A 26963-nucleotide genomic window follows, 5' to 3' on the forward strand; every position below is an offset into this window, starting at 1 on the left:
ATGGGCCAATAAGGTAGAATTTTATGAATTAACTTCCATTCTAAAGGAACAGGGCATGGAATTCTTGTTTGAATTCGCCTTTAACAACGCACTTGTTCCTTTAGCTATGGATGAATTTTGTGCAAATTTTACTAACACTAATGGTCTTTGCACAACTGAGGTTAGAGGAAAGAAAATTAAGTTTAATCAAGCCACATTGGGCAAAGTTTGGGAAGTTCCTTGCAAAGGAACTGATTTGTACTTTATACGGAAAAGAACAGTCTGTTTTCTGAATTTTCCTCAGGACAAAATTGTGGAATACTTTGGAGGAACTGCTGGTCAAAACAAACTAAACCATAACCTACTCTCTCCCCTTCACAAAGTCCTATTCAACTTGGTATGGAGAGCACTCATTCCTCGTACTGAAAAAAGAGGAATGAAGTGGGTCTCTTAGATATGTGTTATATGTTTTGTTTAGACCACCACATTCAAATCAACTTCCCTTCTCTCTTTATCCAACATCTTACTCACTGTATTGAAAATAATTGTGTTATTGGGTATGGTGCTTTGATAACTTCTCTACTTCATCACTTTGAAGTAAGACTTACTGGTTGGCCTACATTAGGAGTAAAACAAGGGAACATCTTGAATGAGAAGACTCTTAATGGACTTGGTCTTTCTGTCCAAGAAGGAGTACTCATTCAAGGGAGAATAGCTCCAAGTTCCTCAAGTAAAAGGAAATTGCCTAAGGTTGACATAGAGGAAGAAGATAATGATGTTATCTTGGAGGAACCTGTTCCTAAGCCAGAGGAACCAAAACCAAAGAGGCGCAAACACATTGCCACCAAGCCTAGATTTCCTGTTCCTCAGAGGGTGAGGAAGAGCAATCGTTTAAAGATTGCTCCTACTGTTTCTGTTCCTTCCAACAAGGACTCCCCTTTAGTCCTTTCGGATGCTGAGGAACAGGAACCCTCCACTCTCAAGGAACCCACTCCACCAACATCCCCAAAACTCTCTGTTCCTTTCACAAAACTGACCTCCATTTCTCCCTCATCCTTTTCTGTTCCTTCCAGCTTTGAGCAGATAAAGGATGAAATAAAAAGGACCTAATCCTTTTGCTTCCACCTCCACAACTCTTCCACCAACGCCACCATTTCTCCCTCCAATTTACAACCCTTCTTCTTCTGCTTCCATCACTAGTAGAATAAATGCTATTTGCTGCGGTGATATTGCTGCGGTTTTACCCATACGCAGCAATATATCACGTAAAAAGAAAAAAAAAATATAAAAACCATATTGCTGCGGTTTCAATAGAAAAGCGCAGCAATATGGTTTCAACGATTTTATTTTGAAAAAGTTTGACTATTTGACCGAGACATATTGCTGCGGTTTTTAGCAAAAACCGCAGCAAAATATTAAAATAATATTAAAAAATAGTATTTTAAATATTGTTGCGGTTTTTAAAAGGAACCGCAGCAATATAATAAAAAAAAGATATAAAAGACATGAGTTAGGTTTTTTTTTTTTTTTGTTTCCTGCCTTTCTCTCGCACACGCCGTTCTCCCTCTTCTCCTCTCATCTCTCTCAACCTCTCCCTCATCTCTCTTCAACTATCGGTCATCTCTCTCTCAACCTCTCATCTCTCTCAACCTCTCTCTTCAACAGTCGATCTCTTCTCAACGGTCGGCCGTTATCCTTCGTCGGCCCACCGGCCTCAACGCATCCCGTCAATCTTCGAAGCCAAAGAAACGAAGCGACGCCAACTCTTCAACAGTCGATCTCTTCTCAACGGTCGGCCATTATCCTTCATCGGCCCACCGGCCTCAACGCATCTCGTCAATCTTCGAAGCCAACGAAACGAAGCGACGCCGACGAAGCCTACGAAGCCGCCAGGCCCACTACCTCGACGCAAGTCACGAATCGCTTCGTCGTTGTCGCTCCTCTACTCCGCCGTGCGATTTAACTTTTGTCGCAGTCGAGTGGATTTGTCGCCATTGAAGGAAGTTCTCCGGCGACTGTGTGGATGTGTGTGAATGTGTTGGACTTGAATCTGTGGAAGTTTAACCGTTCGACCGTCAAATTTCATTTTCAGTTTCTTAGTTTTTTTTAAGGATTTTTCAGTTTGTTTTTTTTTAATACATTTTTTATTTTTATTATATTTTTTGTAATTTGTTATTTAGTTATTGTTTTTATTTTTGCTTTCCATTTTACTGTATTTTTTGTATTATATATTGAAGAAATTCATGTCATTTTATTGAGTTATTGTTTTTTTATTTTTGCTTTTCATTTTACTGTATTTTTTGTATTATATATTAAAGAGATTCATGTCATTTTATTGAGTTCAATTTGGTGGATAAGGGATAATATTTAAAATTTGATTGCAAAATAAAAAAATAAAAAAAAATTTACCTGTACCTCGACCTATTGCTGCGGTTTCAGACAACAGCCGCAGCAATAGGCCACCTTACTTTTCGCCAAAAAATTCATAAATTGCTGCGGTTTGGCTTAAAAAACCGCAACAATATTGGTATATATTGCTGCGGTTTAAAACCGCAGCAATATTATTAATACCTATTGCTGCGCCCTTAATTGCTGCGCTCCCCAAACCGCAGCAATAGCGCACTTTTTAACCGCAAGATCAACCTTCTGCCTCAGGTTCTAAAGGTAAGGAACAAGAATCTCCGGATGACTGTAGCTGGGTTAATGATGTTTGTCTTCCTGCTCAACACATGATCAAATTTTATAATCATCTTCACTAGACTTTGGATGCTAAAACTGATAAAATGATGAGTCTTATGAAGATCCTAAGTGATACGGTGATTGCGCAACAAAAGAAGATGGACTCTATGGCCCTCGCTTTGGAGGAGTTGAAAGAACAAGTTGGACACAATCATGGGGTGGTGATGAAGAAGCTAGAGGATGTGGTTGAAGAAGAGGTTGTAGAGGAACACCATTCCCCTTCCCTTTCTTAGTTTTTTTTTTGTTGTTCCTGTTTCCTTTTCAAGGAACATAACTTTTGTTTAATCCTTTTTCTTTTTCTTTCTTTGTTTGTTATGGAACAAGTGCTATATATAATCAATGACTTTTGCTATTATGTCTGTGTTTCCAAATGTTTTTGCATAATTTCTTCCTTGGAATGGCTAGTATTATGTGATTGATGTTTGAGCAAGTTTACTCTTTGAAATTCTAACTTAACCACCAATGGTGCTTGTATATGGTCTTACGGTGTTAACTTCATTTATCAATACATGTAGAGTCTATTCTTCTTGAGGATGACAAAGGGGGAAAAAGATTTAAGGAACAAACTGTACATAACTTGAAAAATTAGAAAAATAAAAAATTTTAAAAATTAGGATAAGGTAAATGAAAAATCAAAAATAGGTTAAGGTAAATGAAAAATCAAAATTCAGTTACTTACATAATTGTGTTTTATTTTTTTCATTTTCTTCTTTATTATTTTATCATTTTCATTCACTTATATTATTTGTTATTGCCTTAGTTTGTACCTTTGTTGTCATCATCAAAAAGGGGAAAATTGTTGAACGCTAGTTTTGATGATGACAAAGAAACAAAGATGCAAACTAAGTAGTGAACTAATGAGTTATTTAAGTGTATGATGTTTAAGGTATCAATGAAAGGAACTGGAAGAATACGAAGTCAAGGAAGAAGTCAAGAGAGGATTTCAAAGGCTAAGTAAAGAAGTTTCTCTAAGTTGATACTGGAGCAAGCATTGGATCAAGAAGAATAAAAGCTAGGTGTTTTATTTTCTAGTTCCAGTGTAAAGGAACAAAGTAAGGATGGTAAAGAGCAGCGGCAGTTTTATTTGAGAATGAGAGTTTGTTCCTTTCTAAGGAACAAACTAAGTGGCACTAAACGAATCTGTTAAAGGAACTTGGTTTGTAAAAGGAATTAGACTTAGGCGTGCAAAAGTATAACGGTACAATTATGAAATTGAGTAAGTCATGCCTAAATTATAGGAAATTAGTTTTATCTAATTTAAAATCAGTTTTAATGATAAAATCAGTTTTTAAATAGAAAATCTGTTTAAGGAAAAGATTTTGTTTTTCGGAAAATATAAGAAAATAATTATCCGGTTTTTAAGAAGAATTTGTTTAGAAGATATTATTTTCTTAAAGATTAAAAATTCAGTTTTAATGATAAAGCTGTTTTTATTACTAACTGATTTTCGGATAAAGCTCAAGGAACTCCTATTACTTAGGAGTTGTGGCTAAAATATATCCACGTTCATATTGAGATCATGGGATCATGGGACATGATGAGAAACGTGTTCCTTAGGGGAAGGAACATCATGGGTTAATGGACTTAACATGTAGTCGAGTTTTACTCCCACGTTCTTTGTGATTATCACTATAAATATTGAAGTCTAGATGAGTTCCAAAATGTGTCTGACAAAGTAATTAAGTGAGTTTAACTAATTAAGTGTCAGTGCCTTCATTCTCTCATAATAGCCATTTCTTCTTTGCTTTCTTACTCTAATTCCACTAAGCTTATTTCGATCAATTGTATTTTTTTGGTTTTTGGGGTAAGGGAACTTTGAGTGAAGTTCTGTAAGAGAGAAGCTTTGAGTGAAGCTTGTATGAGTGAGATAACTTCGAGTGAAGTTGAGAGGAACTACTGTTAAGGGAACAGTGGCTCAGGAACTTGAGTTTAGGAACTCAAGGTGTGGCTCGAGTTAGAATTAGGTTGTAACAAAGTTGTTTGGCCTAATTAGTGAAAGAGTTGTGTTTAAAATCCCTAGTGGTCGAGGTTGTTTCTTCTTGTTGGGCCCAAGAAGTTTTTCCTCGTAAAAATCCCTTGTGTTCTTTAGCTTGTTTATTCGTTTAAGTTTTAATTTCCGCAAAAAGTTAAGTTTATTTCTACACCTACAATTCACCCCCCCCTCTTGTAGTGTTCTTAGGGAAATAACACTCTTGAAAAACAATGTAGTTTTCCTCTAGTCAGCCGACACGTGCTACAAGATCTACTAGTATACTCGTCAAGTCATAAATCTACTCTTGAAGTATTCTTGACATATTATGTATATCCGACAATGGATCATCCAACAGAAGATTAGAGATTGAGTGATGATGGAGATAAAGGAATGGAATAGGAGAATGTATGCTTGTTTTAGAAAAGCTGAGCTTCTAGGAACGAATCTGAATATCCTATATGAATGATGATTTTTTTTTGGGATACAACAGACCTAATCCATGTATGCATGACTCAATCTATGCATTCGAACCTGTATAGGCTGCCTACATATCCCAAGGGGAAGTCCTAATTAATATGAAATTTTAACGACTTCAGAATTCTAAACTTGATAGGCTTCTAATTTTAAGAGTTCTAGATTCGACGAAATTTCAGGTATGCTAGAAATCTAATATGAATGAAACTCTAGTGGACCTAGATTCCTAAAATGGACAAAATTGTAATGGATTTGGACTTTTGATATGGGCAAAACTCTAATGGATTCGAGAATCCTAAGATGAACGAAATTCTCATGGATTTAAACTCCTAAGATGGACAGAATGCTACGATATTAAACTCCTATTATGCATGGACTTTCTACGGATTATAGATTTCTAAGATTGATGAGACTCAACCGAATGAAGACTCCTAACATGGATAGAGTTAGACGGGTTTAATAACTCCAAGTGGAGTGAAACTGGATGATGCTAAACATATGAGCTAGATGGACTTCCAATGGAGTTAGAATTCTTAAGTGGATGAGACTTTTACAACAAGATGGACACTAAAAATAATCCTAGATGATGTACATAAATGATAGATAATATACATGGAAAGATAGGATAGAGAAAAATGATGAATTTTCAAAAAAAGATATGTGATAGGAAAAAAGATGGATATATATATTTTTTTAAAAGGCGGAGATAGATTTTTTGAAGTAGATGATAGATTAAAGATGGGATGAAATTTTCAAAAAGATATAAGAACTATTTTTTTGAAAAAAAAATGAGGCTGAATTTTTTTTTTAAAAATGGGAGATCATTTTTCGAAAAAAGATGGGAGATATACTTTTTGGTAAAAGATAATGATTGGGTGTGAAACATGAAGACCACGCAATAGCGTGTAGCACGCATGGCTACGCATAAGGAATGCGCCACGCACAAAAAAGTATATGCGTGACACGCAGGTGAACACGTCAGACGCAGGAAAGCTGTGTGGTGCAAAGGAGGAATGCACGGTACACAACTAGGCGCGCAACGCACAACTATAACGAACACGCTTTCTGGAATTTCGCTTGATTCGTTCGACCATTATGACTCGAAACTCGTGTAGTGCCAAAACAATTAGATGCAAGCACACATATAATATATGCACATGTAGGATACTGATATGCAAAGTTCTAACCTAAAGTCAAGTTCTACGTTCGACTATTGTCAGGTTTAGGTTAAGGCTAAAAGGGTCCATGACTAAGAGATTGAACCGACGCTTCATACCTTTGCTTAAAAAGGTGGTCACCTGTAAAACACACTCCAGTTCTCAAGTCAAGAACAAGAGAATAATTCCATAGTTGGGTAGGTTTGCTTATAACTAAGATCCAACACAATCGCCCAGGAAGCTTTCTGGAAGGATAAAGCACAAACCCCCCGGGGTGACCTCACACATAAAACATGTGCTAATGAGCAAAGATAGATTGTCCTTTGAAAGTGCAAGTGACACTCAAGAGGGGGGGGGGGGTGAATTGAGTGTTTGTCCGAATGTTGTAGATTTTTCGATTATAGTAAGAACAGTAAAAGAACAGTTCTCTAGCAGCGGAAATAAAAGCAATGAATAAACAACACAAGGATTTAACGAGGTTCGACTTCTAATAAGTCTACGTCCTCTACTCACTCACTCTTTTATTAATCAACTCAGAATAACGAAAGAATTACACTTAATAACTTATGCACCTATGCACAAGATGATTCCCCAACTTCCACCTATGGAAGTTCGACCCAACCACCAACTATGATGGTTCAAATGAAGTTAATCCTCGATCAACTTCTCTAGCAAATTGAACTTACAATTTTCTCACTTACAACAAATTTTCTCTCAAGAACAATCAGCCTTACACGCTTAGAATGAGAGTAATTTAAGATCAATGTGGTATTCGGGTTTATGCTTAGATTTGAGAGTTCAAGAGATGAAGTGCTTTTGCTTAGAGTGTTCTGAAAATATGCGTGCAAAAGCTTAACGTTTGTGTGCTAGCGAAACTCCTTACATAAGCCTTTGGTAAGTAAATGTTACATGATATTATGAGAGTATATTTTCCTCGGAAATATGGAAATTATTCCAAGGAAAATATACTCAGTATAATATCATATAACACACTTACCATACTTAAGAAATCTTGCTCACACAACAAACCATGCATCCGTGTATTTTGAAAATCAATTTTGCGCTGAAAGAAAACTTTCCTAAAATACTAATGCATGAAGTAAATCCTAGAGGACTGGTTCAGATCTGTTCCCAGACTGTTTCAATTAACCAAGTTTTACCTGTAGTTGTGTATGATAAGTAACCGAGGTTTCTTGTCATCCACAACTAGCTCATCTCTCTAGTTTCAAACCTTTATAGTGCATCAAAACCTTTATACCACTTACATTGCATCTAAGACCTAAATGCTACAACTTGATCTTGGTCTTCATGCAATTCTTCAAGACTTGGCTTCACTAGCTTCGTCTTTCTATCCATTGAACTTGTACTTTGGCACCTACACATGCAAACAGAAACATGCATGCAATATAATAGTTCAATGTGGTTTGTCATCACTCAAAACTGAAAACAGGGAACTCAACAAATTCCCCCTTTTTGATGATGACAAACCCTGAAGTTCCCCCTGCTAATAATATCATTAGTTTTGAGAACTTTTTCAAACAAATTGAATTCTTAAGATAAGAACTCAAGGCACTGGTCTCGTACTGTTCCTGCAGATTAAGCATCATTTACAAGTACACCAGTTCACAACTAACTAATAGCAGTTTACGAAAGAGTTTCTAAGTACCATAGGCAAATACTAATTAGACTCAAGCTCTTAGACTTGAACATGCATTCGCAAGAAGAACATCAGTAGTTGTTCAGACTTATTTCTAAGCCATTAGGGTGAAAAGAAGTAAAGTGCTTTGAATACACTCACTTCCAGACCACTTCTGGTCTGTCACCTGTAACAAGGCACTTAGCCTTGCTCTAGTTGCTGCAACACACACAGATTGTAGCACTAGACCTGTTTCCCCCTAAGAGTAGGTGGAAAAGATCACAGAACTTCACACCTGCTTCCCCCTTTTGGCATCATCAAAATAGATCAAGGAACCAAATAAATTAACAAATAACAAAACACAACCAGTAGATAAACTACCAATCATATGAAGTTCATGCTAAATAGGCGGCTCAAACAACATTATAGGGATGCTGATGCTACCATTGTTCCTGCAAAGTACCAAAAGCTACGAGTCCTAAATAAGAGTTATTACAGACCAGTAGTAGACCAAATTACATAAGATAAAATGTTTTTGTAATTTTGGGAAGGGGGGAACCAGATAGAAAGTTCCATAAAAGAGAGGTGTTAGCAATAAAATAGAATAAGAAGAAAAGAGAGGAAATCAATCAGCTCCAGAGTCGTTTTCAGTCCCATCATCTTCTTCCTCCTCAAGATTCTCTGAAACATCTTTAGCATTTTCTTCCTCCTCCTCTTCTCCTTGCTCTTCCTCCTCCTCTTCTTCTTGCTCTTCCTCATCCTCTTCTACCTTCTCTCCCTCGGAAACCAGTTCATCATCATCTTCATCACCAGCAGCATTGGATGACTCTTTCTTTGCCTCAGAATCCTCTCTACCCTAAATACCAGCTTTGTCAAGGCGAACCTCAACTCTCCTGTAGGATTCCTGAAGGGCAGTGCAAAGTTGAGTAACACTATTCAGCATATTCTGCATCATCTGGTTCTGGTCACTCAACTGCTTGACCAAAGCATAAGTAGCCTGAACTGATTCCATACTGGTCCCTGCACCAACTGCATCACCCTTCATTTTCAGAACACCGTCTACATAGGACATGCCCTTCTGACCTATAATCTGATTCGTAAGATGAGACATGGTACCATAGTCTCCCACCATACGAATTTTCCAATGCTTGAATACTAAGGTCAGCCATCCTCCATAGGGCAGTGCATGCTTAGCCTTCTCCACACAGCAGATCATATGACCCAACATCATAGCAGGGACGTTGACTGGAATATGTTCCATGAGACAGTATATGAGAACACTATCCATCAATCGTACACTCATGCGGCCTTGTGCTATGTGAAACACAATCCTGGAGGCTATGGTATGAAATATCCTCATGATTGGCTCCCTTAAGTGACCAATGGTGTACCCCTGCTTAGGGTCAGGTGGACCAGTGAACAACCTGGTCTGGATCTTTTCTGCTGTGATTCCTTTAATTGTGGGCCAGTTCTCCCTTGAGTACTCATCAAGTCCCTTGTTTGGGACTTTGAGAATTTCAGCCAAAAGCTTCTCAGATAAATTAATGGGAGTACCCTTAACAAAAACAAAGTAGGACCCATCGTCCTTAGTATGCAGGTGTTATTTAAATTCCTCGACCAAAGGCATAAACAGATCAAGTCCTTTTGCAAACAAAACAGACCATTTCTGAAATGCTAAAGCTTCCTTAACCTCATGCAAGAATTTCTGATCAACCCAACTCTTGGCAACAGAAAAACCAACCAGAATAGACATATCCCTCAAATCATACAAAGGCTCGGGAGTGAGAGACTTACTTTTCTTGGGTTTAGAACCCTCTGCAGCAACAATAGCAGGCAGCTTCCTCTTTTTGTCAGCACGGAACCGGTCTGGTTCTGGTTCTTGCACAATCTCCTTGCCTTTGGAAGATTCAACACCCTTCCTAGCAACCGTCTTTACCCTTGAACCCTTGCTAGCAACAACCTCCTTCTTAGTAACTTCCTCCTCAACATCAGCACCTTCCTTCTTTAATTTCTCCACTGGTTTGGGTGTGAGTTTAGGGGTAGGGAGTTTGGGTTTGGTGGTTTTGACTGGCTGTTTTGTGGTGTTGGGTTTGGTAACCTCCTTCTCAACAGACTTAACCGCTTTTGATGGCGGTTTCTTGGCACCAACTTTCTTTGCATGCATCCTCTGCGGTTCAACTACAACATCCTCCTTCTCAACTTCTTCTTCCTTCACCTCCTGATTTTCCGGTTCTGAATCATCCACCGGCTCCGACTCTGTTTCCGACTCTGACACTTCCATCTTCTCCGATTCCTCGGGCTTAGACTCCTCAACCGGTTTTAGTCTGGGAGTCTTTGATTTTGGTGTGACAGGCTTTTTGGGAGTGGTGGTTTTTGTAACTTTGGAAGTGGCGGTTTTGGTGATTTTGGCGGTTGATTTTGGAATTACCGCTTTTGTGGTGGTAGATTTTGTGGTAATTTTTGGTATAGTTATTTTGGTAGTGGTGGATTTTGTGGTTGCTGGCTTCTTTGAATTCCTCCGTATTAAAGGTATTTCTTCCTCATCTTCAACCTCTTCCTCCATAACCGGTTCCTCCACTGGATCAGCCACATCCGCTGTTTTCTTAGTTTCAATTGCGGGAGATTCTTCAACCTCCTTTTCTACCAACCTAGTACTCCTCCTGTTTGACATGATGAGACTGAATTCCCTCTGTTTTGAGCACTTAAGAACAAGAAAAGAAAATTGAACAATTTGTGTTTCAAAAATTCGAGAAAGAAGGAAGTAGAAAAGAAATTAGGGTTTAATCGAGAGAATATAAGTAAAGAAAGGAAAATAATATCAGAAAAATATGTGATCAAAGAGAATAAGAAAGAAATAAGGAAAGTATGATCACATGCAAGAATATATATAAGATGGCAAGAAAAGAACCAACCGGATATATCCGTTCTTCGCAAACTGCAGTTGCCTTAATTACAACCGTCACTTCATTTATTTTCCTTATTTGAAATTTGAAAAATATTCAGAGAATAACCGCCTCAAGAATCTGTTCCCAAGTGGTCTGCAACTGGTCTGTGCTAACTTACCTTTTTTAGACTTATGCTTAAGTACCCAAGTATTAAGATGATCAGTTCAGCATCGCATAAGAACTTTGTGAGCCCTAAAAAGCAAAAGAAAAAATATACAGAAGAAAAAGAAATATATACACAAATTGACATCATTTGACTAGCCTCAAGAATAGTGTCTTGTCAATCGATCCTCTCTTATAGCCATTTTCTAAAAGAAAACGGAAAGTCTCTCATAACATGCTCTAGGAGCTTGTTTGAGACCATAAAGAGCTTTGTCTAGTTTAAAAACATGATTTGGCAAGTCACTATCCTCAAAACCAGGGGGTTGCTTTACATAAACATCTTCTTTCAAATAACCATTAAGAAAGGCTGTCTTAACGTCAATTTGAAAGAGTTTGAAGTTCATTTGAGCAGTAAATGCAATTAATATCCTGATAGCTTCAAGCCTGGCTACTGGAGCAAAAGTTTCATCATAATCAATTCCTTCTTGCTGATTAAACCCTTTAACCACTAGCCTAGCTTTGTTTCTGACTATAATTCCTGAATCGTCCAATTTGTTCCGGAACACCCATTTAGTTCCAATAACAGACATGTTCTCTGTCATGGGTTCAAGATGCCATACTTGATTTCTCTCAAACTGATTGAGTTCATCTTTCATGGCTAGAACCCAATCTGGATCCGTTAAAGCAACCTTATAGTCAGTAGGTTCAACATTTGATAAGAAGGAATAGAATGCACAAAAGTTTTGCAAAGTAGAGTTCCTTGTCTGCACCCCCTTGTTAATGTCACTAATGATTAGATCAGTGGGGTGAGAGTACTTGTACTTAAAAGATTTGATCATATCAAAGTTTGCATTTGTGCCTCCTAATGTTGAACCTGTTCCTGTACTGGTTCCCCCTGTCTCATTGTTGTTTTGAGCAGGTGAACCAGTTTCCATAGTGGTCTCATTTGCATCATCTTCATGTGGATGAGCATCTGAGTCACTATCTCCTTCCCTTACCTCTTGAGCTACCTGATTCTGTGCTGGACCAGACTCTTCCTCTCTATGAGAGTTGTGTGGTGAGCCTGGTTCAGCACCTTCTCCATCCTTAGCTCCTGTAAAGTTCAGCATACCAATTTCGAACTCCTCAACATCTTCAACCTGCATATGCTTGCTAAACATGTTAGTCTCATCAAATAAGACATGGATACTTTCTTCAACACACAAGGTTCTTTTATTGAAAACTTTGTATGCCTTTCTATGTGAAGAGTATCCAACGAAAACAACCTCATCACTCCTCGGATCAAACTTGTCCAAACTTGATTTACCATTGTTGTGTACAAAACATTTGCACCCAAAAACACGTAAATGTACAATGTTTGGTTTTCTTCCCCTAAGGAGCTCATAAGGTGTTTTCTTCAGTAAAGGTCTCAACATTACCCTATTCAAAATATAACACGCAGTATTTGCACACTACAAGAAAATAGGGCTATGGCAACGACAAGAAAGTGTTGCTAGAGTCTTTATAATCGTTGCAATAGCCCTTTGGCAACGCTTTTTAAGCCGTTGCCAATGGGTGGCACTGCTAAAAACCTATTGCAACAGTTTGTTTCCTTATGGCAATACTAGTTTAAAAAACGCTGCTAAAGATATTTGTGGCAACGATTTTTTTAAGCAACATTTTCACATTTTTTGCAACACTAATGTCTTGACTTAAGGCAACAATATAGATTAAAAGGTAACAGATTTATTCAAATAAAAAAGCAACACTTTCTTCATCTTTTGGTAACAATTGTGTTTTTTTTTAGGCAACGATTTAAATTTTTCAGGCAACACATTATTATGAATCCAAGGCAACACTTTTACCATTTTTTAGCAACATTTATATATTAATTTAGAGCAACAATGAGTACTTTAGGCAACGATTTATACCAACCAATGGCAACAATTATATTCTTCTTTAAGGTGACGATTTAGACTTATTGCAACGCTTTTGATCATATTGCAACCGTATTGCGACTTCAAATGGATTTTCATACACAAGTTACATATGCTATTAAATAAGTCCTCGGTATTTAAAAGAAAGTAAATTTATATATAGATAGATAACATCCATAAAGGTTATAAACGTTTTACGTATAGCACCCATAAGACAATAACACATGTCTAATAGTAAAAACAATGCTTCTAACTTATGTCCGCAACAAAAAGAGCCACCTAAAAATATATTCGAAAGCAAGCCTATATGTAACAAAGATTTATCTATGTAATCGAATTGACTAACGAAGAAGCTTGTAATACTTGATTATATGCACCAACCTCTAAGCCAACCTGTAAAACAAGGGAAAAAACACAATTACAAATCATTGTTGTTAAGTAAAAGTAAAACTATAGTTTTCATTCAAGAATGAGACACGCTAAAGACACGAAGACATAGGATAAAACATCAAAGCATAAATTCATTTCAGCACTTGCACCTAACTTCATCAAATTCAGCAACTTTTGAAGCAGTGGCTCTTTCCATTTCAGCAACTTTTGCAGCATGAGCTTCCTTTTCCTTTGCAAATTCTTCTCTTTCAGCATTCAACTCTTTTTGCACATCAGCTACCACAACACTTTTAATAGATTCCATCACCTCCTTTGGTAAAATCAGGGAGCTACCATTAACATTCTCTTTTGGCTTTCTACAGGATACACCTAATCCAACATGTCTCTTGTGACCACCACAACCATCTCCCATAACTTCATCAAATGGATCTTTCCGATTGTCACCATTTTCATCAACTTCTAATGCTTCTAAGCGCCACATTTCTTGTTATATCAATAAATAACTCCATTATTTTCTATACTACGTGAAATATCTTGTGAAAGAATACCAGGAGAATGCAAGAGTAATAAAGTACATACAATTTTCTTTTGTGTATCATCAAAAGGCCGATCATAGGTTTTTCCTTCCTTAAGAGAGCGAGTTTTCTCAAACATCTTTCTTTTGGAAGGTACCACAGCATCTTCTCGAAACTGAGATAATATAAATACAAAAACTAGGTGAATCAACAATAATTAGGAAAACAACAAGAAGAACAAGAAAATAAGGTCTTCATATATCATTTAACCGTATACTATAGTCACATTAGGATCTCTATCTGAAAGCAACTATCTTCTAAATATTACTTCAAAACTCACTCTCTTCTGATTTGTAGTTCACACTTTTTTGATCTCTTTATCTTTTCGCAAGTGGTAGTTGTATAAGAGTGGACATGATTTTTTGTTTAAAGGTATTCTTCGTTGTGATTGGTGCAAGTGGCAATGTCTAGAGCGTTATCAGCACCGCACCAAGTATATTTTTGTTTGCATTTGTACAAGTTACGGTCCATATGGTCGTCATTTTTGGTTTAGGGAAGTTGTTTGGCTTTGATCTGAAGCTGCTGCTTTTGGCTTCCAACGCCAATATTGGAGACCCTACAATAGCCAAAGGTTGGGATGATCTGATTATACCCGGAATTCTAGCTGGCATTTTTGGCATTACTATAGCAAATTTTGTTGCTATTGGTGTTGGTTTAACAGTCCTTAAACACATGTAAAGTCAGGATTCTAATATACTCTATATGGTCTGCCACCGACCACCATTGCTTTTTTCTATCATCCCCTTTTCAAAATAATGTTTCTGTACTGAAGGTCCCTCCTTTGCCTCTGATATTCCAGTCCTTGTCATTAGAGTTTTATTAAGGTATTATTAATAAACCCAATTTGTTGAAGACGGAATTTCAGATGTATCTTCTTTCATATGAGAGAAACCAGAAATTATGCCTAGAATAGGTGAACAATATTGGTGGTCTTGGTGAATTTTGTGCTGCATAGGCCTAAACTATAAAAAAGGTAAGAGAATACCACATCCTACTAGATTATATTATAGCTACTACTATATTAAAAAAATTGTACGTCTTATGTATTTCATACCATCTTATCAGAAATCATAGCACAGGACACGGGACCACATGTGTGCATGTTATCTTGTTCTCCTCGATTCTTTGCATTCTGTAAACTTGTTTTCTAGCCAAAAAAAAAAAGAGGCAAAAATTGTTGGTGAGCCTGATCACTAATTAATGAAATATATGTTAAAGTAGGTTTTATTTTTACCTTTGCTGGAGTAGACGCCCAATATTTTAGTAGTAGTTTGAAATGATCTTCTGGCACATTTTCCGGGCATGACTTCAGTCTATCTTCATAATTATCATATCGATAATAATGATCTCTTTTGAGCCGACATTTGAAACCTCTCTAAGACTAATCAAGGGTCTCCATAACCCAATCATAAGCTTCAGATGGAAGGATATACTTAGTCTGAAATATAAGTTACTTAGTATTACTAATAAAAAAAGGTAAACAAAAAACAATGTCACGAGGAAGAAAAAGACAAAGTAGTAAAACATCATGAAAGATTCAATTAAGGAGATAACTGACTTTAACATATTCCCACATCTTGTCCTTGTCTGGAACACTCTGCCAATTTGTAAAAGTCAAGGGGGCCCAGTTGTAATCATGAGCAATGGTTCCTAAGAACCTAGTGAGCTCCTTCCGAGCCTTCTCAGGCCCAATAGGTTGTCCTTAATCGTTGCAATATATAGCAACACGGTCTTCCCATTTGCGAGCATGGACTTCAAACATATTTATTGGCCCTCGGCCTTTCTTTTTGGGACCTACTACAAGTTATCACAGGTGACAAAGATACACAATATGACACTCGCAAAGAGATGGCACATGATATTCTTCAATCAAACATAGAAATAAAGAGATGTAGTTAGAAGATGTAGTTATCTGTCCACAAGCAATGGAATGAAAGAAGTAGTTATCTGTCCTTGATATTTTGACACAACAATGGAAGAATTTTGACTTTTGGATCTTACACAATGTTGTTCGAGTTGTTGTACCTCTAGCTCTAGTCTATGTGCATCCAATGGGTCTACTTGTTGTTGCATCTCTATGAATTTATCCATTGCTAAAGCTGGACACAATGGCTGCTTCTTTGCCTTTCTAGGTGCATATTCTCTAGTTCTTACCTTCTACAAAAATAACACACAATATAATCAAAACTAACAATAGAAAGTATTGTGTATATATGTAAAGTAACATAAATTCTAAAGCATTTCACATAACCTTATTTGGTAAAGATCTCGATGATGAAGCAGGTGCTGCTTTCTTAAGAACATTAGAGTTCTCCTCATCAGAGTCATGATCATCATCATCTGCAGGTTGGTAGTCTTGATCGTTAAGATCGGCAGGCTGGGAGTCTTGATTATCATTGTCCACATTGTTGTCATTCTGTTTCCCCTTAGTACGAGCAGTAAGGCTATCCATGAGTTGTTGTGCAATCTGCTCTAAACCAAGTTCTTTAAACTTTTGGGCATTTTTTTCCATGATGCTTGACCTTACTTTCTCATATGGGTTTAACACAGAATGCATTGAACCAATCTGTTTCTTTTTTAATATTGAAGAGCTTCCGTACTTCACCATTTTCAACCTGAATGTAGATGTATAATAATAGTAATAACAAATTGAAGAAAACTATACAAACATATCAAGTCATATAATTATCATAGAAACTATACAGTAATTAATCAAACATAGACATAATAGAGAAATCATGAATAATTCTAAGATAGCCAAGAAGTCTCAAAGACATAAAATATAAAATATCGAAAACTTAAAATAATGTCAAAGGTAACATGAAATAAAAAATATAGTTAACTTAAATTAACCCTCTACGACTCGGGAACCAAGGTATCTGCATCATTAACATGCATCTAATCCCAATCTGTATCGTCAAAGTCAGATTCGTTTTCTGGCACATTCAAATCACTGCTAGGACCTATAATCTTATCTATGTCAAATGTCCGAACATCACCACTAGTGGTTGAATAGCTACTGGTTAAGTCAACAGATGGGCATTCCTTTGAATTAGAATCTCGAGGTTCTTTCTAGTATGTTTCCTCGTCAAGTTCATCCTCAAAGTCATAAAATTCTCTTTGAATTCTTTTCATAACATAATGAATGTCATGTTCAACTGGATCTTGGATGAAGAAAACCTGGTGGACTTGAGATGCCAATACAAAAGGATCGTCCACTGAACACTTTTTCTTGAAATTGACAAATGTAAGGCCACACTTATCAATATCAGCAAGAAACCAATCGCATTTGAACAACACGACACTAAATTTAGACCAAAAATCTAGCTCAATAATCTCTTTAATTACACCATAGTAGGTAACTTCCCCATCAACATGATTTCGATCCCTGGAGCTAGCAAAACTAGAAGTCATGGCTGTCAATGTGACTCCACTATTGTGAGTCTTTATACGTGAATCGTGTTGCCTTGTGTAAAACCTATACCCCTTTACAAAATATACTGTGTACCTCCTAACTTTCGGATTTGGACCCTTAGCCAACCAGAATATATCGCCACCAATGTCATATGTGTGCACCTTTTTCTGAAGCCAATCAATAAAATCTTTACTATGAACTTGAGCGTTATCCCATCTACGCTTTCGGCCTTGGCTATTCACTAAACTCTTGTGTTCCCTAAAAGAAAGCATGTAAATTCAAGTAAAATACTAAACATCATATTAACAAAAAGAAAAAAAAAGTGTAATTCTTACTTACTTGATATAGTTTTCCACTGTGTTATTGTTGCAATTAAATATGACATATCTATGAGCTTTCTTCAGATTTTGCAAGTCTAAAGTGACTCCTTTTCCTTTCTTTTTATTTTTTCCTCCAATAGGATACCCTACCTTTGAAAAAAAAGATGAATTATTTTCACTCTGATTCATGGAACAACTCCTATCAAATCTTCTATCTAATCGAGTCTTGACGTTATCATGTAGGTATCTTGAACAAAATGTTAAGCATTCTTCCATTAGATACCCGTTTGCCATACATCCCTCTGGACGACTTCTGTTGCGTACGTATGACTTTAGCTTGCATAGATACCTCTAAACAAAGTACATCCAACGATATCGCACTGGTCCACCAAATTTAATTTCATCCACTAAATGAACAAGTAAGTGGACCATCACATCAAAGAATGCCGGAGGAAAAATCATTTCAAATTGGCAAAGTATCGTGACAACTTCATCAGCCAACACGCCTAATTCTTTAAGATCAACAACTTTACTACATATACCCCGAAAAAAATTCCCAAGTCTTATTAAAGGTACAGCGACACTTTCTGGCAATGTCTTTCTAACAGCAACTTGAAGCAAATGATAGAGCAAAACGTGTGCATCATGACTCTTATAACCAACAAATCTTCTATTTTTCTCTTGTACACATCTTGCTATGTTCGATGCATACCCATAAGGTAGTTTTGCTTCCTTAAGGACTTTGATAAACAAATCCTTTTGTGCATTACTCATTGTAAAATTCGTTGGTGGAATCAACATGCTCTTACCATCATCTGAAGGACAAGGGTGGAGATGTGCCTTTATCTTAAGTTTCACCAAATCAAGGCGCGCCTTAATGCCATCCTTTGTTTTTCCAGGAACGTCTAATAATGTCTCGATAATGTTATCAAATACGTTCTTCTCAATATGCATGACATCAAGATTGTGACGACATTTAATACAAGGCCAATACTCTAGTTAAAAAAAAAATAGGCTTTTTTTTCAATGGCCCTTTCGTACCTCCACCTTTCTTTTTCTTCCCAAAATCATTGACAAAATTCTTCAATTGAAGTAACACTTCTTCACCAGATAAAGGAGTAGGTGCAGAAAGCTCCTCTATAGTTCCATTAAAAGATTTCTTATCCTTTCTCTAAGGATGGTTCAGTTCAAGAAACCTTCGGGTGTCCAAGTAACAATTCTTTCCGCTATGTGGCAAATATTTGGGTTCCACATCATGGTTACAGTTAGGACATGCATAATTACATTTGGTGCACCAACCTGATAACATGGCATAAGCTGGAAAATCATTTATGGTCCCCATCAATGCTACACGCAATTGATAGATTCTTTTTTAAATGCATCATAAGTTTCCGCTCCATCTTTCCACAACTCCTTTAATTCCTCAACTAATGGCTGCAAGTATATGTCTATGTTATTTCCCGGGGACTTTGGACCAGGAATTAATAAAGACAACATGAAATATTCAGGTTTAAGAGACAACCACGATGGAAGGTTATAACTAATCAACACAACAGGCCAAGTGCTATGAGCAACACTCATGGTTCGAAACGGGTTGAAACCATCGCTAGCAAGAGCTAATCTAACATTTCGAGGATCTGATGCAAAGTTTTGATATGTTACATCAAAGTTCTTCCATGATTGTGCATCAGTAGGATGCCTGATCTTACCATCTTTCTTTTGCCCAATATTATGCCAAACCATCGATTCAGCAGTTTTAGGGCACATGAATAATCTCTGAAGTTTAGGCTTCAACGGGAAATGCCTTAAAATCTTTGCTCGCACTTTCTCAGACTTCCACCTTGATGTTCCACATTTTGGACAAATATTTGCTCCTTTTTTTTTTTTTTGACGGGAATATTTGCTCCTTCAAGCTCCTTCCAATAAAGAACACAATCATTAGGGCAAGCATGTATTTTTTGATAGTTAAGACCCAAATCACTCACAATTTTCTTTGATTCATTATAGGATTTAGGAAGTTTGGCCATGGGAAATGCTTCTCTCAACAACTCTAAAAGATCACCAAAAGCTGCATTACTCACTCCATTTAGGCACTTGAAGAGGAATAAACGAATCATAAAGGACAACGTTGAGAAAGTTTTGCACCCAGGATAAAGTTCCTGCTTCCCTTCTTCCACCAACCTATAAATTTTTTTTGCCTCCTCGTTTGGCCCATTGGAAACCCATTGTCCATCATCTAAACCTTCATCCACATCTCTAAAAGTATCATGCAACAAACCAAAGATATCATCATAAGTATTTAGACCATTACTTTCCTGTCCTTGTCTATCATTAGAAGAAGCTTCCCTCTGTATGACCCACTCCTTAAAGCCCTTTACAAATCCATCAACTATCAAATGATCATAAATTTCGTCTCTAGAGCGACAGAAACGCCTCGAGCACTTTTTAAAAGGGCAAAGAATTTGTCCCCCGATAGCATCCTTGGCAAAATAATGATCAAGAAATGCATTGAAAGCTTGTTTAAAATCTTCTGAACCTCTAGGAAGTGTCATCCAGTTTTGATCCATGAGATAACTTATTTTGTAATGATAGCGACAACTATATCATAAAAGGAAAAAAAACATTATAAACACATAAGGGTAATGAAACAGTAGTTTTCACACTTGTTTCATATTAGTCAATCTTAGAATTATATATTAGTTTAGCCAAAACATTTACTATGAAAAGCATATTTAAATTTTGCAAAAGAAACCCAAATCACACCACGAGAGAGACATTCCCAAATCAATCCAAAAATAATTAAATCTTCATTAAACTATACTTCACTTCAGTCTAACTTTTAACTTCTATTACAAAGTAATGAACACAACTTATCACAAGACACAACAATTTTACAACAAAAACAGGAAAAAAAACAATTTTATTTGAGACCTGTGCCATCCAGATTTGAGCAAGAAATGTGTTTGAGAAAGAAGATATATATAGTATATGAATTTTGCATGCACATCAAAACTTGAAGAAAATGAGGAGCAATGTGCTCAATAAGCTCTTCTTTTCTAAGCTACTTTTTGTTGTGCCGGATATATTGTTTTTAGTTTGGTTTTTTTATGTTCTATTCATGGTGTTACTTTATTTCTATATTTTCATGCATTTGGTAATATGTATCTTGACTGATTCAAGATTAATGTCAATACATTAAGAACTAATATGTTGACTGATTCATAGTAATATGTTTTTAGTTTGGTTTTTTTTTTTAGTGTTCTATTCATGGTGTTACTTTCTCTTGACTGTTCATAGATTAATATGTTCTCATCTAAGCATGGTGTTTCTTTGCTTTTGCGTTTTTTATGATATCCCTTTCTTATTTTTACAGCCAATACATATAAGAACTAATAGATTACAAGTTAAACATCATTCAAACTAGTCACAATACCCAATTCTCTCCTAATGTTTTTTTTCTCTCCTCTACACATCTAAATTTTAATGAAGAATATTGATAACCTTTATTTTCTCATTAACAATACTGAATTGCACTTGGATGCTTGAGTACGAATTATTAGATGCTATAGTTTTTCCCTTATCTTACAAGAATCCAACAAACTACAAGACACGAGGTTTTATGTTATTTCACTTTCAAAATCCTTTTCCCCTCTTTATCTCTTTGGAAGACAGAGGAGAGAGAGAAAAAAAAACAGTCAGTTTACTTTGTATTAAAAACAACATTTACTATATGTATATTCTTGCAATAAGGGAAGAGAGATAATACACTTCTAGTTCTACTAAGAATAAAGCATGGAGGTTAGAAGAGTTGGAAGATCATCAACAAGTGGGAGGTCAGAATTTAGTGCAATTAGTGTAACTCCGGAGAGACAATTCGCAACAAATGCTAAAATTAGTTATGGAAAACTTCATCATGAACAACAACAGCAGCATCATCAACAGCACCCAATATTATTAGCATGCTATAGCACCCGTGGATCAACACCCTTGACCCGCCCTAGCCCGCCCCGTTAGCACATTGACCCGGCCCACCCCTAACCCGCCCCAATAAACAGGCCTAGTCGCAGTACAACAGATTCACTGATCGAATATCAATAGTGTAACAAAATTGTAAAAATAATTCTGAGATATTATATGCAATAAAATCATCAAAACAAGCAAAATCTTATCGAAACAATTGCATATAACACAAAGTATCAATATCTACACTCCTCAAAAGAAAAAAAGTATCAATTTCTTATTAAAGCAATAATTTTTAAAAATCTGTTCAACAGTCGAAATTCACTCGCCAAACATACAATTTCCTATGAACAATATCAATTTCTTAAAATCGCACAATCACCAGACGAATTATTCTCATAATTGCGCAAAATCAAACAAAAAATACTAACCTTAATCGAGTTAATCCTACACGAATGGTATTTCTGAAGATCCCAACACCAGTGAGAAGATTTCGCTCGCCAAACTCAGTAAATTTAGCCCGCCGTCGAAGACTCTATGGGTTGGAGGGAGGTCGGAAACCGCTTGACTAAAAATGAGGGTGAAATTATTATTTCTATTAAATTTCCTAATTCCTAATTCTTAATTAATTGGCTAACGTGGTTGGAGGGATGTGAAAAAGATATTGTCAAAAAAATTCAAAACATTGCGCTCGACCAAAAAAAAGAAGGTTTATAACCTAAAGTATAATTGTTGCGGTTGACTATTAAGTGAGGGTAGATTCTACAATTAAGATAAATTACCAAAAAAAAGATTAAAATATTAGGGGGAAGTTTGCCGCTTAAGTAAAAATGAAAAACAAAAGTTTTAAATTTTTTGGGAAGATTAGCGCTTAGGAAAAACCAAAACATTGCATATATAATTTTTTTTAATTTATTTCACTTCTATAAAAAGTGTTGCTATAATATTACGTTATAAAAAGTGTTGCCCTAAAATTTCTATAGCAACGGTTTTTTAAGTGTGTAAACAAGTGCTCAAAAAATGTTGCCATAGACCACTTTTTGCAACATTAATTAAACTGTTGCTATATGTCCGTTGCTATAACCCTTTTTTCTTGTAGTGGATCACAGCCTCAGCCCATAAGTTTCGAGGAAGACCACTCTCTAGAAGCATTGTTCTTGCCATTTCTTCTAGAGTGCGATTTTTCCTTTCAACCACTTTATTTTGTTGTGGAGTTCTAGGAGCTGAAAAATTGTGAGATACACCATGATCATTACAGTAGGTTACAAAGCTGACATTGTCAAATTCAGAACCATGATCAGACCGGATAGAGACTAGTTGATGACTAATCTTGTTTTGGACCTTTTTTACCAGAATTTCAAGTTCTTCAAAAGATTCATTTTTAAACTTTAAAAAGATTGTCCAAGTGAAACAAGAAAAATAATCAACTAACACAAACACATAACTATGACCATTTCGACTTTGCACACGCATGAGCCCACACAAGTCCATGTATACAAGTTTGAAAGGTCTAGTTGTGCTTACAAACTTCTTTGGCTGAAAAGAGGACCTGACATGTTTACATTTAGCACATTCATAACAAATATGATATGCAGCAAACTTGATGTTAGGTAAACCTGTCACCAAGTCTTGAGATCTCAGTTTATTGAGCAAAGAAAAACTTACATGTCCAAGTCTCTTATGCCACTGCCAATGATCATCCTTTATAACACTAAGACAAGTGGCACTGGTCTTTGGAATCTGACTTAAAAATGTTATGTAAAGATTATTATGTCGAAATCCCTTGCAGACCAGTTCCCTTGTTTCAGTGTTGACTATATGATAAAGATTGGTTTCAAATTCAACATGGTTTCCTTTGTCACGTAGTTGAGAAATGCTCAAGAGGTTACGTTTCAAACCTTCTACAAAGTAAACATCATTAATAGCTTGAGAAAGTGTCTTACCAACTTTACCTATACCTTTAATCAAACCTTTGCTATTGTCTCCAAAGGTGACACTTCCTCCTTCATAGGCTACGAGTGAGAGAAATTGACTTTTATCGTCTGACATGTGTCTTGAGCAACCACTGTCCAAATACCAGTATAGTTTTGCTCTCACTCTAACCTACACGAACAAATCAAGGTTTAGTTTTAGGAACCCAGATTTTCTTGGGTTCCTTGTCCTTGGAAACTGGTTTGACTCTGTCCTTTATAACCCAGATTTGTTTTACATTGGTCTTCTTTGTTTTATCATGTTTTCCAATGTTAGACCAATTGTGTGTGTGACCCTTCTGATAATGGGTATTGTGAACATGAGACTGGTTTCTTTTATCATGTTTTTGCTTAGTCCAATAAGTATTAATAACATGACCATTCTTACCACAGTAGGTACATACGTGCATGTCCTTTGCAAACACGTACTTACCTCTCTTGAATTCAGAAATCCAAGTCTCATCTCTTCCCAACTTTGGTGGCTGTTGGGAACTGGTTCCAGAATAACCTAATCCAAACCTCTGAGGATTAACAGGTTGTGAGGTCAGAATGTTTAAAGTACTCTGAGCATCGAGCAACCTGTTCATCTGTATCAAGCAGTCACTCAAATCCTGTTCCTTGGTTTCAAGTTTCTTAATTTGAGCTTCATTAAATTCTGCAGCAATGGCAAGATCCAACTTTGCCTTATGAAGCTCATCCTTAAGTTTTGAAACTAGTTTTGGGTCTTGTTCAGAAGTGGTCGCAATGTTCTTGCCTTTTCTTAGTTCGTATAATTTGGATTGAAGATCACAAATCTTACCCTCATATTCCAAACATAAGTCTTCAACATTAACACTAGGACCACTTGAGCTAGCAAAAGAGGCTTTCAAATCCACATACTCATTGAACAATTCTTCCACATCATCAATCAGATAATTATGATCCAAAATTAAATCAGAATGTTCTAAAGTAAAGCTTTTCTGTTTGGTTGTTAAAATCGCGATTTGAATCGTAAAATCGTACGATTTTACGATTCAATTTTCGTCAAAAGATTTAAATCGCACTTAGAATCGGTTTTTGAAAAAATCGCATGTAGAATCGGTGGAATCGGTTAGAATCGGTAAAATCGCGATTTTTTACCGATTTTACCGATTTTTAGCCCATTATATTGATTCTTGTAGCTGGCGATTAAAAAAAAAAGGGCCAGACCCATTTTCTCTCACCCTCATCAAACACGCTGCTCACCCATTTTCTCTCACTTGAAGCACTCTGCTCCAATACCTAATGAAACACACTGCTTTGCCTGCTCACAATTCTCTATCTCCTTCGCTTCTTGGGTTCTTCAGTTCTTCAAATCTTCATATTCAGCTACCACTCGTCCACTCCAGGTAATTATTTTTGATTTTTTCCTGCGTATTATCTCTTTATTTCGATCTTATCAATAGTTGTTTTAAATTTTTAATTGATAATTTAGTTTTCGGTTTTTTTTTTTTGTAATTTTCGATTAGTATTTAGTAGTACTGAACTTCCTTCTATTGAATCATTTGTAGAAACATGTCAAGCTCTGCTTCAAGTTATAAGAAAAAGAGAAAAAATGCTGCTGGTAATAGAACACACCCTGGATGCTTGTAAGTTCCCGATGATGTTAAACATAATTTTAGGCAACTATTAGAGGCTAATGTGGAGAAGTCTAATCAAAAAAATAAAAACAAACTTAATGACATTGGAGAGGAGGAACATTTTCAGTTTCAAAGAGGAAGACATAAGGCAGAACAATGGATTGCGAGAACATTTTCAGTTTCAAAGAGGAACATTTCAGTACTATGGATTCTTTTGTGGGTAGAAGTAAGGCAGGACTGCAAACAACACTCAATCAGAAATTTAAAAAGGAAGAAAGATAGGAAGTTTGTATTTTGTTCAACTTTAATTTTATTGTGTGTTTGTATTTTGTTCAACTTTAATTTTATTGATGGCGAACCGTTTACATATTTTATCATAGAATCTTATTCCCGCAAAATTCGTAGAATCTTACGATTTTACGATTCGATTTTACGATCCGATTCTGACAGGCCCTTCCGATTTAAAGTAGAATCGCGATTTTGACAACCTTGGTTTGAGTAACTCGAAATTTATACCTTCTACTTCAGCCTCCTTGAGTTTACAAAATCCTCTATCATTGTTTTGATAAAAATCAGATTTTGAAAAATCTGATTGAGGTCTTAGCATCTCAAGCTCAATATTCTTCTGATCCAAACTTATTTCAAGCTCTGAAATTTTTTCTTTCAGTTATGTACAAATAAGTTCAAGTTCAGCAGAACAACTTTCACTTAGATCTAAGTTTCGAGTTACCTCTCTCAACTTCTTTTTGTTAGCTTTATAAGCAGCATTACCTTTAACATTTTGTTCAATAGCAGAATCAATAAAACCTAGTAACTCATCTCTATCACAATATCTCATTTGTTCTTGCATATTAGAGATAGTTACTGTTCTTCGTCGGAAGAGCTGCTTCCTGCCATGAGACACATGTGTCCTTTCTTTCCTAGATTGGTCTGCTTCTGGTCTATGTCTCCAATTAGAGCAGTCACACACATTAGGGCTTCATCTTCCTCGCTTTCACCACTTAATCAGAATCACCCCAGGCGGCTAGCATAGCCCTCTTAGTCATTTTCTTCTCTCTCTTCCTCCTTTATCATTCTTCCATGCTGGACAATCCTTGATCATGTGTCCAGTTTCTCCACATTTGAAGCAACTAGTGCTGAAGCTGGTCTTCTTCGAGTTGCCCTTGTTCTTACAAAACTTCCCCTTAAAATGCGTTCTGAGACTCCTCTCAAACCTCTTAGCCATGAGTCCAATCTCATCGAGATCTTCATAATTTTCTTCACCCTTCAAAGCTAACCCATGACTTTTGGTTGTGCTTTCCTCCTTTGAATCCACCAACATCTCATGAGTCATTAATGACCCAATAAGTTGTTCTATGGACAAGGTCGTTAGGTCCTTAGCCTCTAATACAGTCACCTTGGGCAGCCATTTACCTGTCAAACTTCTAAGATCTTTCTCACCAAATCTTCATTAGTAAAGTTCTTTCCAAGAGATTTAAGTTCATTATAATTGTCATGAAACGAGTAAACATATCTCTTATATTTTCATCTCGTTCATATCAAAAGTTTCATATTTAGACATAAGCATATCAACTTTAGATCTCCTGACTTCACTAGTGCCTTCATAGGCTAATTCTAGGTTTCCCATATTTCCTTAGCAGTAGAACATGCTAAGATATGGCTTACCTCATTATCAGCAATACCTTGTTGAAGTAGTGACATGGCCTTTGCATTCTTCTCGAGAGTCTTCAGATCTGTAGTAGTGTACTCACTCTCCTTCTTCTCTGTTCCATCTGAATTGTTAGCCACCTTCCTTGGTCCATTCTTGATGATCAT

The 26963-nt window shown here is 36.4% G+C and overlaps 1 long non-coding RNA gene across 1 annotated transcript; it reads left to right on the forward strand.

Annotated features, from left to right (window-relative positions):
• Nucleotides 1-24733: 24733 nt before the first annotated feature.
• LOC125499609 (uncharacterized) lies at nucleotides 24734-25522 on the forward strand. The gene is made up of 2 exons (XR_007276555.1): nucleotides 24734-24917; nucleotides 25080-25522. It is a non-coding gene; the product is annotated as an uncharacterized LOC125499609 (long non-coding RNA).
• Nucleotides 25523-26963: the final 1441 nt, after the last annotated feature.

The sequence above is a fragment of the Beta vulgaris genome, chromosome 7, assembly GCF_026745355.1.
Source record: "Beta vulgaris subsp. vulgaris cultivar EL10 chromosome 7, EL10.2, whole genome shotgun sequence".
In the NCBI taxonomy this organism is placed as follows: Eukaryota; Viridiplantae; Streptophyta; class Magnoliopsida; order Caryophyllales; family Amaranthaceae; genus Beta; species Beta vulgaris.